Source organism: Lynx rufus, unplaced genomic scaffold (assembly GCF_022079265.1).
Source record: "Lynx rufus isolate CCGP_SWC_20201006 ecotype Redwood Valley unplaced genomic scaffold, mLynRuf1.p SCAF_3, whole genome shotgun sequence".
NCBI lineage: Eukaryota > Metazoa > Chordata > Mammalia > Carnivora > Felidae > Lynx > Lynx rufus.
Window position 1 is genome coordinate 102,492,200 of NW_025814845.1, and position 17,341 is coordinate 102,509,540.

Sequence of the window (17,341 nt, forward strand, 5' to 3'; positions counted from 1 at the left end):
CCCCACCCAGCCTTAACACACCCTGAGCTCTCCAGACACTGCCTTGTAACTCAAGCTGATCTCATTGTGTAAATGGCCTTTCAATCCATAGATACCCTTCAGGTATCTGTTCTTATAACACCTTCCCCAAAGTCACCTTCTCAAATATTCCTACACGCAAAATATCTTTCCTTCTTCTACTTCATATAGCATGTATAAATGTCATGTGCACTTACAAAATCTATCACATGATGCCTTATGTTGTTTAAGTATGTTTCTGTCTTCTCCACTACATCATAATCTGGAGCACAGAGAGCTCTCTGTATCTTAGCCATATCTATAGAATCTTTTATGACTTCTTCCCGTTGCCTCCCCATCCAATGACTAGAAAGGGGGTTTGCATATAGACTTTTTAAAATATTTGCTATTTAGTTGAAGTATTGCATAGCTGCTTGTGATGGTAGTTTTCTATTTATAAATAAAAAATTAGTTTACTTGAATACGTGAGGCATGTTTTGACTCCTATAAAAGAATGAAAAATATGCTTAACAAACTTTTCTACTTTCATTTGATTCCCTATAGAGAAGTTTCTTTTCTTTCTTTCTTTTTTTTTTTTTTTGGAAGTTTCTATCCAAATATAGAAGAACTGATTGTTGGGAATGCAACTGTGGCAATGTACTTAAATGCTATTTCTCTTCAATTTCTATTTATTTCAAAATAACAAAGTAATTGTAACAAAAATATGTACACACACAATACCAAAATACAAATATATAAAAAGGAGTTTCTTCATCAGTTCGGCCTTCTACAACAAAGTACTATAGACTGAGTGACATTTATTCCTTACATATTTAGAGTTTGGAACTCTCAGATGAGGGTGCCAGCATGGTCCAATTCTGGTGAGAGCCTTCTCAAGGTTGCAGACTGCTGACTTTTCTTTGTATCCTCACATGGCAGAGAGCAAAAGGGAGAAGCAAGTTTTCTCATGACTCTTGTAAAGGGCACTAACCCCATTCATGAGGGTTTTATTGTGACCTCATCTCATCCTAATTACCTCCCAAAGGTCCCACAATAGGGTATAGCATTCCACCATGTGAATTTTGGGGGGATACAAACATTCCATCCATAACAGAGGAAAAAGTGAAAATTATGTCTTCTCCCACTTTTGTCCACCATTTCTCCTTCCTAGAGGCGACCTTACCAGTTTCTTATATAGATTCCCTCCCCCCACCCCGCCCTGTCTGTCTCTATAGATCATGGTGTTTTGTTTCAAGGTTAGAATGTTTGCTTGATTTGGAAGAAGTGCCGGTTTCCATTAGTTCATGTAACTACCAGTAAATTCCTAAAATCCTTCAAATACTATCTGCAAAACAAGTTCTCAGAGTGATTCTCTACATCTTAGTCTTCGCCATCTATGCTTGCACATGTAAAGTTACAGGATATTTGTGCTTTTGCACAAAAATTATCTTTCGAATATCTACAATTTATCCAACACAGCACTATATCAGGCAATCTCATTTGTTATATCCATTAATCCTCACAACAAAGATATAAATTTTTGCCTCTCATCCACAGGCACAGATGCAGATTGAGGTTTAAGATTCTAGGGGCTGGCCGGTAACCAGAATGCAATTCAGCACAGGTTTATCAGACTCCAAATTCAAGTAGAATCTCCAATCATGGGACTGTATGACTCCATTATTTGGCTGTATCGCTTTATAATTACTTTCTTTCTTCCTTCCTTTAGCAGTCAGTATCAAGTTATGTCATTTATATGTGTTTCATGTTGCTACAAGATTATTATAAAAATAACTCTTTTAAATAATAAAATTATAAAATGATCCAAGGAGTGGTTCTAAGTAGTTTGGGGGGGGCGGGAACCCTAAAAGTCATTTTTAATACCCTTCTCCTTAATTTCAAAGTTTCTAGAGAGAAATTAAAAAGTCTACTGGAAATTGATCTGCTGCAAATTCATCCTAAGAATTTCAGGGTTGTAGGCTTGTCACAAGAGTAGCATGATAGCCGATTCCTTGTGAATAACAAAACTTGATGAAGTTAATGAACATGCTCTGAAAATAAAGACTATAGTGCAATGCAGTCAAGCTTTTTATTTGCCTGAGTAATTGTCCTACGGTCCTTTTGAGCTTGTCTCCATCCCTTCCATTTTTTCTGTTATTATATTGAGATATACTTCACATTTTGTTTCCCTGATTTGAAACATAACAGCCATTAACTGAAGCACACACTTAATACTGATGTCTTTCTTTTGTCTCTCTTTTTAAATATGAGGTTATAATTAAACAATTAAATGTTGATTTAACAAATTGTTCAAGAGACTAAAAACAAGATAGTATACTAGAAAACATACTAAGTTCAGTCTCATTTTGAGACATGGATTAAGGCTTTCTTTTTTTCTTTCTTTAATCTGCTTATTTGTTCGTTGAATAGACTAAATCTACTTAAAATGACAACAGAATAAGTCACTATTGTGTATTATTATTACTGTCATTATTATTTTGCACCTTGGTCTCTTTGTAGAGAGCATTAAGCCAGCTGAGAAATCTCCAAGGTCATTTCAAGGACTGATATTCCACTCTGTTGCTTTCCTTGAGAACTTGTGACTTTCGACGCTGTACAGCCTGAGACTGCTGGAAAGAGAGGGTTTTGTGACAGGAGCACCTGGAGCTCCCTAGAGGGTAATCTTTTTGGCTTTACTGCTTCCTTGACTTCTTAAATTGTGGTGGTGACTGAGTCCTCCGCGCTGCCTGGGCTTTAATTAAAATAAGACCTTTGATACCAGAGGAAATGAAGTACTGAGAGTTCTGGCGTGGAAAGCATTTCACATTTCCTTTGGACATTTGGGAGTTGGAGTGCCATGTTGCTTCTAGGGATTTGATGACACCATCCATTTAAGTTTTTTTTTAATATCTGTTTAATTTATTTTTGAGAGAGAGAGAGAGAGAGTGTGTGTGTGCACAAGTGAGGGAGGGGCAGAGAGAGAGGAAGACACAGAATCCGAAGAGGCTCCAGGCCCTGAACTCTCAGCACAGAACCCGACTAGGGGCTCAAACTCACAGACTGCGAGATCATGACCTGAGCCAAAGTTGAACACTTAACCGACTGAGCTATCCATCGGTGCCCCGATGATACCATCCATTTTAAACCGTATCCTTCTCCCTACTTCATAGCACAGGGTACAGTTTATGATCTTATTGTCTTGCATGCAAGATAACAATGAATACCAATATTAGCTCTGCTTTTTTATAGCACTTATATAAAGTGTTTTAAATATTTAAATTCAGATACAATGGAGGGATTCCTATAATCACCGTATCTGGTTAATAATCAACTCAAAAACGCTGATGGCAAAATATATAAAACGAACTACTATTAGTTTATTCTTCTGCATAGTTTGCACAAAAGCTGTTAATTAGGAGAGGAAACAAGACATGAATTTAAAAAACTAAAAAGATATTTGATCTTCATGGTTCTTTAAGCTGGCAAAACAGGTCATCCAGGTATATGCTTATTCAGGAAGAGTTAGAATGTCCATGGGAGAAATCACTTCCTTGAGAATAAGGTTGACTTGCAACACCTTAAATTCTAACCCTGCAACTTTGCTACAGGTATGGGATCATTCTTCATGTATTTTATACGATCTTTTATCCATAGTCTGAATGTTCTGCCAAGCATTGATTCATTATCATTAAACTGATAAATGGTCTTCAAGATTCCCCACAATCATTCTGTAAACCCTGCTGAAATAGCCCTTTCCAGAATGGATAGCTATGAAAGGGATTGGAATGCCAGTCAAATTTTAAGATTTAATCAAAAGGGAGTTACATACATTTATGGCTGTAAATTGTTTGCCAAAGACAATTTATTTTTACCTTTTCCTTTGGATTTCGTAGTTGTTTTTGCTGAAAGATACGTATATTAAAGCAGTACAAACATAATGGAAATATGCTTTAAATTTAATAATTTACTGTTCTTCATGGAGTTACCAGGACATACATAAGTTAGAAAGCTGTGTTTGTTTTTTTTTTCTGTTATGTTTCACTGTGTTTTCTCCAGTGCAGTTTGATTTTTATCAGTAGGGTGTTGACATCATTTCCTTTATAAGTGGCCATTGTTTAACACTGGTCAAGAAGGACAGGAAAGGGGCAATATATTTATTTATATAAAAGGCTCTAATCAGGAAAATGTTTTCTTGGGTACTTCATTTCCTCATTGTCAAAAGTGAGATTCTTATAAAAAAATAGTGATGGTATTTTATATCTAACACAAAAGCATGGTAGTTTGTTTTTGTTCATGAAGCTTTTACTTACCTCTACATCACTTTTGATAGACAGTTTTTATTTTAGATATTACTTTTTATCCTCTCATAAATTCCAGAAAGAGATTTTGACATTAGGATCCCCTGAAATTAAAAAAAAAAAGAAAAGAAAAGGAAAAATCAAATACATTAATGCTTAGCAAAGATTGAGTTGTCTTCTATAATTTAACAGTCTCTTCTTAGTGCAAATCCAGCTAAAATGGAAAGGATTAAACTCTGAGTTGATCAAAAGGTTGGAGGAGGCTTGGGGTTTCAGTTCAACTTAGAGGCTGAATTAGAAAGCAGGGAGAATGGAATAATAATGAGAAAGTATATGATTCCCCAAAGTATGCTTTAATCCCCTTTTCTTCTTCTGGCCATAGTTTCTTTTTCAAAAGTAGAGTTCAGAAAATAAGGGCAAAATATGATCTTTTAGATCAAGCTAAAAATATTTCTTCTCCATATCTTTAATGATAGTGCACTATGAGACACTTCTTTGCACATTAGTGAATCTACAGCTAATTTTTTCACTCAATAATATGTATTTATTGATACTTACTATGTCTTAAGTCACTTAACTGAATGCTTTGCATCAGTCATTTTTTCCTCACAGAAAGAGGTTGGTTCAGTTATCGACTATCACAGGGTAAGGAACACTGAGGCCTGCCTAAGATCATGGAGCTGGTAAATCACAGAGCAGGGATTTAAACCCAGTTAGCCTGACCAGAGCCTACACTCTTAAAACTGTTATGATGATTGCCTAAGGTGAGATGCTATTCACTACGCATATTGTTCTCAATGGACATTGTTTTAAATATATTTAAAAGAAATTGATATATAAATATATGTATCCTCAAAATATTAGGGGTGCCTGGGTGGTTCAGTTGGTTGAGTGTCCAACTTCAGCTCAGGTCATGATCTCGCGGTTCGTGAGTTTGAGCCCTGCGTCGGGTTCTGCGCTGACAGCTCAGATCCTAGAGCCTGCTTAGGATTCTGTCTCCCTCTCCCTCTGCCCCTCCCCCACTCACTCTCTCTCTCAAGAGTAAATAAACATTAAAAATTTTTTAAAAATAACAAAATATTTATCACCAGGATTTCAGGGCTAAGTCTTAGAGACACAGAGATGAATCATCTAGAGATTTGTCTCTCGTCCATCTTAGAATCTGGTGATGGAGGAAACCACTTTATATACTTACTTAGTGGACAGTATAGTTATAAAAACAATAACTGTGGGCTCATTTAAGATAATAAATTGTAGTAAGTTTAAAAATAATTATTTAGGGTGCCTGGGTGGCTCAGTCAGTTGAGCATCTGACTTCGGCTCAGGTCATGATCTCGCGTTCCGTGAGTTCGAGCCCTGCGTCGGGCTCTGTGTTGACAGCTCGGTGCCCGGAGCCTGCTTCAGATTCTGTGTCTCCCTCTCTCTCTTCCCCTCCCCCCACTCATGCTCTGTCTCTCTCTCTCTGTCAAAAATAAATAAACATTTAAATTTTTTTGATAATTGTTAAATAACTTACATGTGGCTAATATAAAAATCTTATTTTTTATTCAATAACATATATATCTATATGATTGCATAACAATAGATTGTTCATATTGTTCCATAAAGAAAGTGTGCCATTTCGTCAAGCAAACTATAATATCTGACTGACAGGTGCATAGTAGTTTTAATCCCCATAGCATCCTAATGAACTTTCCCTTTAGCTCATAGTCTCTATGATACTACAGGTGGGACAAGGTATCTTTATTATGTGAAAAGCATTGTAATGGAATGGGAAAAAACAAAAACACAAACAAACAAACAAATAAACATAAGATTGAGGGTCAGCAGGTAGTCTTCCTATACCACATCTGACTTTATTTTTCATTTTTGTTGTTGTTGTTGTTTTGTTTGTGTGTTTATTTTTTTTTTATTTTTTTTTTAAATTTTTTTTTTCAACGTTTATTTATTTTTGGGACAGAGAGAGACAGAGCATGAATGGGGGAGGGGCAGAGAGAGAGGGAGACACAGAATCGGAAACAGGCTCCAGGCTCTGAGCCATCAGCCCAGAGCCTGATGCGGGGCTCGAACTCACGCACCGCGAGATCGTGACCTGGCTGAAGTCGGACGCTTAACCGACTGCACCACCCAGGCGCCCCTATTTTTTAAAATTTACATCCAAATTAGTTAGCATACAATGAAACAATGATTTCGGGAGTAGATTCCTCAGTGCCCCTTATCCATTTAGCCCATCCCCTCTCCCACAACCCCTCCAGTAACCCTCAGTTTGTTCTCCACATTTATGAGTCTCTTCTGTTTTGTCCCTCTCTCTGTTTTTATATTATTTTTGTTTCCCTTCCCTTATGTTCATCTGTTTTGTCTCTTGAAGTCCTCATATGGGTGAAGTCATATGATTTTTGTTTTTCTCTGACTGACTAATTTCACTTAGCATAATACCCTCCAGTTCCATCCACGTAGTTGCAAATGGCAAGATTTCATTCTTTCTGATTGCCAAGTAATACTCCATTGTATAGATATACCACATCTTCTTTATCCATGCACTACTAGGCATTTATCCACAGGATACAGGTGTGCTGTTTCGAAGGGACACATGCACCCCCATGTTTATAGCAGCACTATCAACAATAGCCGGAGTATGGAAAGAACCCACATCTGACTTTATAAGCACTGGGACTTTAGGCTGTGTCCTCATCTGTCAAAATATAGATACATGTCTCCTATCTCATGGATTGGGTAGTTTTAAGGATTAAATGAAATGTAGGTAAAGCATCTTACAGTTTAAATAGCTAAAACGATGTCTATCATAACATGGGCTCTTAATGAACACGAGTCTCTGTTGCTAAACCTCAGATCTTTCCGTTTCGTGACAACATGAAGAGTACAGTTGTTACTGTCATGGTGGAAATGTATCTGGTGGGGAATACAGAGTCAGAGTAAAGCAGACTAGGCTCAAGTCTTTCTCTGGTTTGTGTTCTTTCCATGTGCCTGGAGGAGAGGCTGTCCTCCACCCTCCTGCCTGTCCTGTCTTCCTACTGGAATTTCATGATGGACAAATGGCTATTTGGTGGGCCCTTCCTAGCTTCCAGGGCACATGGGCACAGATTCTATTTGGGCATTTCCTGTGCTGATATGGTGCTTATAGGGAGAGCATTTCAGAAGATTAAAATTAAACACACACACACACACACACACACACACACACACACACACACACCAGAGAAGCCCTGAGCTGTGTTCCCCAGCAATCATTCTTTCTCCTTATCTATGACAACTGAAATGTTCTTTAGAGGTTTTAAAGTCCTACTTCTCAAGAGAATACAAACCCAGAATGAAAAAATGGCTTGCTTAGAATTTGGTATGTGACTCACATGTCCACTTCCAAACCATTATTCTTCCCAGGCAATAGAATATCGTAAGTGTCTGTGTAACCAACTGCATAGAGCTAAGCAGACCTGTGGCCTAATATCTGTACTGATTTACCTTCGGGAAATGTCAATCCAATGAGTTTGAACAATCATATATATCTTTACTGTGGGTTTTTCTTTGGGAGAAATATGAAGGATTTAGAGGGCACTTAATTCAGCCTGACTTCTTGAAATTCATCTGGGGACATTTTTTCCATCTCCAAAGTTTAATTTCTTACCAGCCAAGATTGTACCCAACCTCTGTGCACAATTTCCATGCACACTGTATTCCATGCCTTTCCATCTACTCCTCACACACAACTGTCCCATCTTGTCTAATGGGAAAGGTCATCCTTCTCTGCCTCTGATTCTTCTTTAGCAAGGCATATCTCCGCTAAAATTAGGGGAGTGATGTCCTCCATCATCTTGTTATGTTGATTTATATTTATGATTATGACACATGTCACCTTTATTTTACAATCTTCTAAATATTAAAATGAAAGATCAAACTTGTCAGATAACTATTTTCTCAGGCAATGGTCAGGAAAATGTATGCTGTTCCAAGGAAACTGCCTAATAACCTGGAGCCACTAACACCTCCCTCTGAATCATTGTTGACAAAGAAATCAAACATAGGGGGACTGTACAGTGAGGGCTTCTAGGGAACATGGGGTTGGGAGTCAGTGTGGCTTATTGCATTTTCTCTATTTTTTAATTGTGTTTTTGTATGTGTGTTTTCTTTACTAGATTGGGGGCCAGATTGTTTTGTTCCCCAGGGCTAGTATTTTACCTCTAAAAGACTGGCCACTCAATAAGTGTTCAGGAAAGAATGGATGAACAAATGAAAATATCTATGAAAACTATTTTTTGCTTTTTGGTAGGAACTGAGTACAGGGGGGAGCAAAGGGAGAAAGAATTGCCCAAATCCACAGCTTCTAGTCCAAGATGGTGGCAGAAGTCTGACTTGAGCTGTATTAAAGATACCCTCCCTCCTGCTTTAAACATCCATGCAAGGCCTGCAGCCCCAGAAGCCATCTTGGTTGCTGTCTGGGAACACTGAGGCGGCTTCCCGTGTGGTCTGTTGCTGGAGTCCATGGGGGCTAACAGACCCCATCTGCCTGGAGCAGTGCTCTAATCCCTTCGCTGGGCGCTCCACTGTGAGGACACCACTCCACAGCACCAGGTTGAGAGCCTTCATGCTCTCTGTTCTCAGCTGCTCCTTTCCTGCAGAACCTGCCAGGTTCCCATCGTCTCTCCTCTGAATAGATAGCTAGTCTACCAGGCCAGCAAAATTTTTAGATTTTGCACTTTTAGGTTTTGACCGTTAGAGTCAAGAATAGCATAAATCTGAGTCCCCTACAGCTGACCTCCCCCCTCCTCCACCTCCACTTCCACCATCACCTGACACAGGGCCTTTCTTTACATTGAGAGCCTCCAGTTGTCCAAAGGGAGATAAATTAGCAGCTCTCCCAGACAGCAGTTCAATAAGGTGAGAGCATATTGATGACATGGGCTGTGGCTGCAGCACCGAGCTTAGAAAGCCAGTTTTGAAATTGCGAAGGTGCTTTAATAGCATAAATAAACACTACAAACATTTTAAAAATTCCATCTCCCGTATCTGATTGAGACTGATCCAGGTTATCTCAGCAGCTAAATGGAAGTGCATTTTAAATGAAACAGGAGGCAAACCTAAATACTTTAAGCACAAGAACAGAATTGGGGGGGGGACCTCTAGTGCCTTATCTCATTTACATAGTCCCTATAAAAAATGGTGTTATTCTTAAAGAAAAATTTTCACTGACAGAGTGGCCTGTTGATAGTTCTATAGATTTTAATAATTCACGTACCAAATGTTAGCTTTAAAAATTCCATGAGATAAATTTGATTTTAAAGTTAAGTATTATTTGAGTCAAGATAAATTGATAAAAAATTGCAAAATGACTCATTGCTCTCAAAATTGCTTTTCACTGATATAAAAATAAAAGTGAGATTGAACATGGATGAACTAATTTGAATTTATAACATTTTACTCCCAAAGGGGCATTCTCCTTTTTTAGATAAAGGGCTGACAGCTGCACATTTACATTGTGATATGCACTCATGTGATTTCAAACATTTCTCACCTAGATGTTTAGCAGACATACCTGACCAATGGGAATTCCCAAGAAACAGATTTTCCGTTTCTTATTTTTTTCTTAGTCCAAAGTTAACAATGCTGCATTTTATACAAAGGCAGTGGCTCAATGAATTAGCAATTACCTACATCCAAAGAAAACTGCCATTGAATAATTATATGCATCACACAGTCATTATTGAAGAGATAGAATCCAAAAGCCAAAAATTATTTTAAACATTTTAGTACAGATCTTTATTTTTTTAAGTTATTTATTTATTTGTGTGTCTGAGAGAGAAAGCATAAGCAGGGGAACGGCAGAGAGAGAGAGGGAGGGAGACATAGAATTCAAAGCAGGCTTCAGGCTCCAAGCTGTCCGCACAGAGCCAATGCAAGGTTTGAACTCACGAACCATGAGATCATGACCTAAGCCGAAGCCAGAGGTTCGACTGACTGAGCCAGCCAGGTGCCCCTAAAAGCCAATAATTTTTAACACTAGCATATTCGTGCCCTAATATGGACTGGCTTATAATCACCTGCTATGATTCATAATCATTTAGATAGCATCTCGCATTGCTAATAAATCATCAAATGTACAGCATAAGGAATAAGGTAAAAGCCAATTAAAAATAGAATTAATAAAAACCAAAAGTATTTTTAAATGTTAGTTCAAAGAAATTGTGATCATTTTATGTTTTTCTTACCCTTACTGGTCATTTATAGGAGCAACTTGGTGCCATACTCAGTGAACATGAATAAAAAGAAAGACACTTGATGTGCATGCAGTGTTGTTGATCACTGCATAATTTTAGAGAACTGCTAGTCTCTGAAATATAAGTATAATAGGATAATGAGTGTTACAGTCTTGAATAAAATTCACAGAAGTGGTGTCAGGGTATTAAATTGTCTACAGATTCTTGCATTGTGGAAAGCACTCCAAAATGCTAAATGACATCCAAGAAATGTGTATATAACTGGAGTTATCCACCCACAAGTCTAAAATTCTTTTAATCAGTGTCATAATTCTTTTATTTGATGAGAGATCTCTTTTCACATTCACTCTTATCTCTTCACATCTTTTCATCTCTATATGTTATGATTTCTTGTAAGACAGTTTTTTCAACCCGTATCCCTGTTGTATTGTGCTAAATCCAATAACTCTATACCATCCTGCTGTGTGACATTGAATGATGTAGTTCCTATCTGGACTAATGTTTCTTTAGGCCACTGCCACCCCCCAAATCATCAACTAGCAGTTCTCTGGCTTTTCAGTAATATTATTATTCATAGCAATATTCTCACAAATGTTTTCATTCCTTCTCCATTAAACATTTGCCAATTGTCCAATATGTAAAGGCATAATATTGGTATTATCATAGAAGGAGTAAGTTATTTTTAAATTAATGATTAAATACATCTTATATTACGACTTATAGAAAAATGAAGCCGAAAACATGGGAATGCATCTTGAATCCTGATATTAATCAGATACGTGCAAATTTAAAAGATAAGTTACCGCTGTTTAAATATTCCTAGTGATTAAAAAAAATGTTGTGTTGAGGTGCATCTGGGATTATTATAATTGGCCCAACTTTCTTAGTGGACCACTTGATCTTATGTTTTAAAAGCACTAAAATGTGTGCTATCCTAATGAACAAACCCCATCTCTAGGAATATTTTCTTTTTTTTTTCCTTTTTTTTTCCTAGGGATATTTTCTAAAGCAGTATTAACAGGCATGCAAATATTTATTTATAAGATTTTCATTACAGTTTTATTAAAAATGCACAAAAATGGCTGTATATGTAAATTGTTTCATTCAAGTAATAAAGTGATATGATGCGTTTAGAATAACAATCTGAAAATGTATCTATTACTGGTAAGGAAGGGTGTTTATGTTTTATTTTGATTTAAGCTACTGGTCAGTTATAAACAACTTGTATAACAATTGTTATATGTATTTGGGGGAGGAGTCTAAAACATATATACCAAAAATAGTTTACAATGGTTTTCGCTAAACAATGAATTATAGAAGATCCCATTTTTTCATTTCCATTTAACAGTATTTTCTGATTATCTATAGTAACTATGGATGACACAATTTTTCAAAACTTCCTAAGATAAAAATTCGCTTACAAAGTGAGAATTTATTATCGGAATATTTATTCTACTATGTACTCATCAAAGATAATAAGCAAAAATACATTCCCTAGCTAAGCTTGAAATAAACTCTGTAAATATACAGGATGTTGTATAACAACCACATCACCTCACTTCTAACAATCATCCTTAAATTCCCCTCTTCCAGGTAGTCTGTGTGAAACTATTTATAGGGATTTCCATTTATAATCAGACAAGGAGGCAACAAAGTAGATCAAGTCCAAGGAATTATGACTGATTAGAAGGGATCAGCACAGGAAAGAGAACACATATTTTGGAGGGGCCCTGAAGAAACCTTTCAAGTCTGCCATCAGTGCTACAGTGACTCTCTGACACAATTCAGTAGGAGAAGAGTTATCGTCACTATGGGATGTGATGAAGAAAAACAGTCCAATCATCTTAGAAATAAGAGTCTTTGGTTGATTAGTCCAAATCCATCATCTTCATTAGTAAAATGAAAGTACTCATTCTGCATGTTGTCAGCAAGACAAGTGCTTTATTCTTTAATTATTGTTCCTACTGTTCCATATTCTGAGTGGAGACCCATGATGGACATTTTCTCATGATAAGACATGTTTTTTCCCAAACAGAATACATGGAAAACTGATATGTAAATGCTGAGTTTCTACGTCATGGTACTCCTTGTTCAAGGTCATGTCCTGTGGATTGTAATCTGTATATTTAGTTTATTCATCTGAAAATAAATAACTTCTACCAGAAGCAGAACGGTTTTATCTACCACTTTATACCTAGCATTAGCTTACAAAGAAGACATTCAGTTAATACTTATTGAATGAATGAATGACTCAAGAATGAAGAATGAATGAGCACATGATTTAAACAATTCTAATTGAATGTGAAGTGTTTATACGTGAATAGTCATGAAGAACTATTGAGTTATAAAGCCCCAAAGAGACTCAATTCTACATAAACATTTAATTCATGATGAATATGACATAAGAAAATGACAAAAAATACTAAAATCATTTTCTAAAGGTTGTTGAGTTAACCCAAAAGCACTTAGATAAAGCAATTTGATCCACATTATACACCATGCAACAAAATTCCATATGATCTAAAGTGCCACAGAAAAAAAGACAATTAAGTATTCACCAACTGTCTGAAGGAAGGGCTAGTGAAAATGTAAGCTGATAAATACCTAAGTTTCCTAAGCAAGGAAACACTAGAAGAAATGCTAAAGTAAATAATCTTTAGCTATATAGAAATTTTAATCTATTATAAGATTTTTAAATAGTAAAAATATCTAGAAAAATATTTACAAAAAACATGAAAAAAGTTTGCATTTTTAAATATAAGTTTATTGTAAAATTGGAAAAAAGTACTCCAATGCCTAGGTAAAAAAAAAAAACAAAAAAAAAAAACAAAAAAAAAAAACAAAAAAAAAACATGATTAGTCACTCCCCTCAGGAGAAAATGCATTTAGTAAACCAACATATTGAAAAGCCTGCACTTTCAATAATAAATAAATTGAAATAAATAAATTCTATTTATAAGCAATAAATAGAATTAGAAAAAAAGTGGCATAGTACCATTTTTCACCTATTAAATTGACCATTAATAGCTGTACTATCTAGGGGAGCCTGGGTAGCTCAGTTGGTTAAGCCTCTGACTGGCTCAGGTCATGATCTTGGGGTTTGTGAGTTTGAGCTCTGCACTGGGCTTTATGCTGACAGCTCAGAACCTGGAGCCTGCTTCGGATTCTGTGTCTCCCTCTCTCTCTCTGCCCTCCCCTGTTCATGCTCTGTTTCTCTCTCAAAAATAAATAAACATTAAAAAAAAAAAAACCTGTACCATCTAATGGTCTTCAAGAGCATGATAACAATGATATAGTAAGTCATACTTAGCTGATAGCAAAGTAAATTAGCACTATCATTTTGACAAATAATTTGGCAATATGTTTTAAGTACGATACTATAATAATGCTTGCATTCTTTGTTCTAATATTCCAATTTTGTAAGATTCACCCATTTGAAAGTAACACGTAAGAAACAACTCTCGGGCGAAGACATTGCATTTTATTTGTAGAAGCAAAAACAGTCAAAAAATGTCCAAAAATAGGGAACAAGTTGAATAATTGGGGACACTCATTCAAAAGAGTATGAAGGGGCAGTGGGAATGGATATGAAAAACATTACAGATAAAAAAGCATAGCATTACATGCATAATATGATTGCAACTATATAAAATATACGCGCCTGGGACAGGTGGCATGAAAATATTTTCATATGAGAAGAGGAGAAGCTATCTTACGTCTTGCTTCTTCTATCCTGTTGTCTGGAATATTTATGAGTTCCAGAGGCTTCCTGAAGGGAAGGGGAACACTTGAGGGACAGCCGTGCCTAGAGCTTGAATGAGATCTGAGGTCCCAAAGACCTAATGGAGCTGCCACTCTCGCCATGTGCCGCTTACGTTGGACAACATATCTAGGCTTTTATTTATTTAGGTCTCAGCTGCCTGGGTTTTTCTGTTTCTGTTTGTTTGTTTTTCTGTAATCATCTGAACCCAATCCTAACCAATATGTAATAAAAAATAATCTAGGATTGGTTCTATATGTAGCATAAATAAGAATTTGAAGTTTTAATTTTTAAACTGTATAGTAATATCTTTATTTAGAACATAGTCCTATGTGCTACATCCTTGAATATCACACACAATTTTTAAAATGCTCTAAACATGTTATTTATCAAGATATTTACTAAAATAAAAGTAGTACACTACAATATTTTACCATTATTAATAATCATTCAATTCAAAAGTTTTGGGGGAAAATGTTTTGAAAGTAGTTAAACTTGCCCGATTCATATTTTTTTCTTGTGTTTCCAGTTTATTTCCCACCCTCACAATGACAATTGTCCTCTATTTTCAGTTTTCTCCCTTTTGTTTCAGAACCATCATGTTCCTCTCACGGGAACTGGCTAACTCCGTTTAGTTTTGGCAGTCACAAAATATGTTCCCAGGACAAATGGCCCATGTATACTCTGAAGTGTACAGAATTCCCAGCTCAGAATAATGCTACACGCTAACAAGCAGATGCATACAGCTGGCTTTTCAGAAGACTTGGCAAAGTTCACTCTTTGTTCAGCTTTCTTATGATTAATCCTTACAGGACTTTTTGGAATATTTTACACCGACCTTATTTGATACAAGAACATTTCAATTGAAAAAAAAATTAAATACATATACAAAAATTAAGTTTTGACTTGGCCCACCGAAACCGTAGTATCACTATTTGTAGAATTAAATATTGCACATTCTACATATAACAAATTAAGTATAATGAGTCATTAAAAATATCAAAAATGTTTATTAAAATAAGTGCTAAGTTGATGGCATAAAAAACAAAAAGTAGATTCTATTTTTGGCCAGCAAGCTAAAAAATATGAACATGAGGAAAAGCAAACTTTGCAAAGTGTCCATTTGACTATACACAAAAAGAATAGCATGTAGTTTTAATTATTACTTTGCACCAATTCTGGGCTACATGGTCAAAACAAACTAGCTTCTCCTTAAGGATTTGTGATCTAATTGGTCACGGCTCAAAGAGACAGAAAGAAGGAGAGAAGGAAAGAAGGGACAGAGGGAGGAAAAGAGAAAACAGACACAATGCTATGTTCAAGTTATGTTTTGGTTAATTTCTCTAGCAAACATATATAAATGTCCAGCAAATTCTAAAGACAAGAATATTATATATACATATACACACATACGTATGTGTATACATATACATATGTTATGTACATATGTGTGTTATGTATATATAATTTTATAAGCTAAAAAAATCACCTTGAAAGAACCATAAATGTATCCCTCACCACTTTACATTATTTATGAACAATTAAAAAATGAGTTTCAGTATTAAAAATCATCATGAAGTATTTATTTTTTATTGGGTGAATTTTATCAAAATTGTATTTAAGTGCGTGAGTCAATTGATTCTGAACAGTTTTTTTGTGATACAATTCTCGGTGAGAAATTATTCACTAAAAAGATTGATTATTCCATAGTTATTATTTATATAAAGCTAGTAGTGTGGCAAATTTTTTTTTCAAAACTAAGATGAGAAATACAGTTTTAAAAAAGTAATAAATATGATAGTAAATATGAGTTAAAGTTCATAGGTTCAGCTCAAATGGCATTTCCCCTAAAAAGCCTATCTTAATAGTCTGACCTGTTCCTCTGAACAAATAAGGCAGTTGGACTGTGCCTCTGCTGTCACCTGAATCTTCTAGCTCACCTTGTAATTATTTGTGTAATCTTACATAGGTTTTTGCCCCCATCTCTTTTTTTTTTTTTTAATTTTTTTTTTCAACGTTTATTTATTTTTGGGACAGAGAGAGACAGAGCATGAACGGGGGAGGGGCAGAGAGAGAGGGAGACACAGAATCGGAAACAGGCTCCAGGCTCTGAGCCATCAGCCCAGAGCCTGACGCGGGGCTCGAACTCGCGGACCACGAGATCGTGACCTGGCTGAAGTCGGACGCTTAACCGACTGCGCCACCCAGGCGCCCCTGCCCCCATCTCTTAAACAGTCTCTTCCTCCAGTCTTGTTCTTCTTTAATCTAGTGGCTGTCAAACATGAGGTGTGCAAGTTCAAGTTCAGGTGGAATTGCCTGAAAGGCTTGTGAAACCATGTATTGGTGAGTCCCCATCTCCACAGTTTTTGGTTCAGTAGCTTTGGGGTGGAGTCTGAAAATTTGCATTTTTAACAAGTTTCCAGGGGATACTCATTCCGCTCGTCCTGAGACTATTTGGAGAACCACTGGTCTTTTCTCAACAAGGAGATGGAGAAAGTTTTAAAAACAAACACCCAAGCATGTTTAAAAAACTCTAATATCTTAACCAGTCTGTACTACAAGGTGCTTCCATTCATTCATACCACACTTCTCTACTGAAGCCTATTTCTTACCAGTCCCCTTCTTCACACTGCTGAGACTGTCTTACTAAACTTCGTTGAGATTCTCAAATGCGATAAGCTTTCTTCTCTTCAGGACCTTTATGTTTCTTCCTCCTAGAATACTCCTTTCTTCCTCTACCTGGCTAACTCATACTCATGTTTCAGGTACCAGATAATTCTTTCGAGAAGCCTGTCTCCCTAGAAGGTGGTGCTTGTATGTATTTGCTGAATACTCTTCCTGTTTCAGTCTACCAATAATACGATAGCTCCTCACTCATTCAGGAAGTCTATGATGGACAAAGACAGCATTTATTTTGTTCTCTACTATCTCGCACAGGACTTATGTTCCAGCTGCTCATTAAAAAAATTGTGGAATGAGTGAAAAACGTAATAAATGAATGTCCTGACTAACCTATCATACTGTAAGTGTATGGGATAAAGAATTTGGTGACTGAA

The 17,341-nt window shown here is 36.3% G+C and overlaps 1 long non-coding RNA gene across 2 annotated transcripts in view; it reads right to left on the reverse strand.

Moving 5' to 3' along the window:
- Positions 1-4,394, reverse strand: part of LOC124520721 (uncharacterized) — a 57,208-nt gene extending 52,814 nt beyond the window's left edge. For both annotated transcript variants that reach the window (XR_006964386.1, XR_006964385.1), the window contains exon 1: positions 4,308-4,394. This is a non-coding gene — a long non-coding RNA (uncharacterized LOC124520721). The remainder of the gene's footprint in view (positions 1-4,307) is intronic.
- Positions 4,395-17,341: the final 12,947 nt, after the last annotated feature.